Here is a 3,187-nt window from a genome sequence, read left to right on the forward strand (position 1 = left end):
AACGCAAAACAAACGTAAAACGCAGGAAGGAAGAGTTGAAATTAAAGGGTTGTAAAGAGAGAGTTTACGCCACGTGTTGGCTTCGAACTCCTCTTCACTGTCGTTGTTATCTTCTTTCCAATTTATATCTCCGAACTCATCAACATTGACCTCCTTGCCAACCGCGTTCAGCCCCGAATGCTGTTCAAACTCAACGAACAGCGCTCTATTATCAGCATGTGAAATTGGGTTTGTTGATAAATACGGAACATCTGTTGTATACTGGCGTCGTCAGTCATGGGCGTTATTTGAAATTGCATCTACCCACCAAATACTTGTTGTCCACAAATATGGATCTGCGTTGCTCAGTCACCTAAGAGCGTCACTGGCATTTACTGGGTTTCAACACGTTTCGCGAGTAGGCGAAATGAGAGGCCATTCTGCACTGCTGAGTGCATTGGTGGAATGGTAGAGGTCGGAAACTCACATGGCCAACAGCAACAGCAGTGGCCGGCATATGAGCAGCAGGCACCATACATACCGGAACCACAGCCACATCAGGCACCTGAGCCCTACATACCACAGCTAGTAATTCCAGCCGATGGTCAATTTAATCCGTTGGGTGGATTTGACACTCTCAACTTGTCTCAAATCCTGAGAGATACAGATTATTTATTTCCGACGCCACCGCAGGAAGGGCCTGCTCCTTCTCAGCAGTCTGGTGGTTGTCGCGCCACATCAGGTCATGCAGTTGACTTCAACTTTGATCGATTGATGGGTCATGTAGATCCTTCCGGTCCTTCCGCACTACCGCGTATCCAGTTGTTTGATTTGAATGAATACCCGCAGTAGAAAGAAGGAGATTTGGGACATGACTTGCAGCACTGGTATGATCTTGGTGGAGAGAGTGCTCCGGAAATGAGTGGTTCCGGTTTGTATGACACTGGTGGTGCGAGCATGCCAGATTTCGGTGGTTTTGACGTCGGTAGTGGTCTGGAAGCCGGTGTGTCTCAGGGTCATCCGTATAACTTACGGACACAGACTGCACCACCGGATAAATACACCCCATCCTTGTATTCGAAGAAGGCGCCGAGGAAGTAGTCTGTTGCAGTTGATCTTGTACTGCTTGAGTTTATTTGTTTTCAGTGTTGTATTCAGTGTTGTATCTTATATTTAGGTGATTATGTTTAGTATTATTGTTATTATATATTTATCTTTGTTCTCGTATAACTCTGTTTGAGATTATCATATTGCACTTTTGTAACGAAATATTTATCTATTATTCAGTGTTTACCGCATACATACATAAACTGCGCAATAACATAAAAAGTTACATAACGAGGTTAAAAACTTTATTTATTAAAAAGTGTTAACTTGTTTAAAATAGATGACGAGGTTACATAAAAAGTTACATATAATTGTGAAGTAGATCATAACAAAGTTACATTAAAAAGCTTAACCACTAATGACCTCCAGCGGAGCTTGGACATGCGCGCTGAGGACATCGGCTGCGGCTATGTCCCTCGCGTCCACATACAGTACACCGGCGAGGACCACGCATATCTCGCGAATCCATCTTATTCAAGTAGTGGGTTGACTTCGGTCTTTCTTTTGTCACGCGCCTTAATGTCCAGTTGGCGATCACCTTCGCTCCTTTATATCTATCTCACGTAGATGGGTCACCCATCGGAATAAACTCGCCTCTGTATACCTTGCAAATTTTAGACATCTTGTACACGTCGTGCACATATACTTGCCAATCAAGACGCTGGTTAGCGCAACATGCAAGAACGTTGCGATATGGGAGTCGCTCGACCTGGAAATGGCCACAGTCGCAGTGTCATTGCGCAAGGTTAACAGTGTAAATGGAAACATCTTGCATTTCGCGAACTTCAAACATCTCATTGCGCCTGTCGAACCGGTTGACCACACTGTTTCATGCATGTCGAAAGTTTTCTTCAACTCTCTTCGGTGCAAATTTTGAATACGTGAATTCGTTGCGGACACGCTCATGAGCCTCGGCGCTCTTTAGTAAACAATTTATTCATCCGATAGAAAGTAGACCTAACAATGGCAGTAACAGAAGGTTACTTGCACCCTTTAGGACAGAATTTATGCACTCTACCAAGTTTATCGTCATATGTCCCCAACGATGACCCCATCGAATGCCAACACCCACATCTGAACACCGATGTCATCGCACCATTGAGTATATGCCACACCCTTCTCTTTAAGTCTTTGGTAGTTTTTGTTGTACTCCTGTTCCGTCCTAGAATAGCCTGTTGAACAAACCATTTAATCATAATAAGCAGATGCCATAAAATTACTATGAATAGAACCATAACAGCGAAATGAAATACCTGTGTTCACCATGGGTTTATGCAAATACGAAGCCTTGAACCTCTTTAAGAAGTTGGACCCGATGTGCCTGATGCAGTACATGTGCCACGCTCTTGGTGGTGACTATGCACCGTTACTGCGAGCTATTGCAGCATCGATGGAGGTATGGCGGTCAGAAATAATACCCACACCATCAACGGTAACAACATATCTACGCAAATTGGTTAGGAAAAATTCCCATGCGTCTGCCGTCTCGCCCTCGACTATCGCAAATGCAATATGCACAATGTTTTGGTTCCCATGTTGTGCAACCGCAACCAAAAGTGCACCTTTATATTTTTCATACAGGTGCGTGCCACCGACCTGCACCAGTGGCTTGCAGTGTCTGAATGCTACAATACACGGATAGAAGTTCCAAAAAATGCGGTGCATTACTCTTATACCTTTAACTTCCTCACTCTCACGATAAACGGGGAGCGTTTTATTTGAACACGGGACATTGGTATCTTCGCAGTCATTGCTTTCAACCATACTGGCAGAGTCTGGTAAGAAACTTTCCAATCACCAAAAACTTTTGCAACAGATTTCTGCTTTGCCAGCCAAGTATTGCGGTAACTTACATTGTAGTTGAACCTAGATTGAACGTCTGCAATAATAGACTTCATCTTTATCGACGAGTTTGCTTCTGCAAACAAGTGCAGTAAAAAAGAAGTCAACTGTTTGGGTGTAGCATTATCCGATGTATAAATATTATAATATTATAGATACATACATGTATATCATTAATTGTTGGATCTATAATTAGTCACTAAATCAATTAATATTTTTGTATAAATATTATAATAATTAATAAAAAGAAAGAGTATAG

This window comes from Arachis ipaensis, chromosome B06 (genome assembly GCF_000816755.2).
Source record: "Arachis ipaensis cultivar K30076 chromosome B06, Araip1.1, whole genome shotgun sequence".
Classification (NCBI taxonomy): Eukaryota; Viridiplantae; Streptophyta; class Magnoliopsida; order Fabales; family Fabaceae; genus Arachis; species Arachis ipaensis.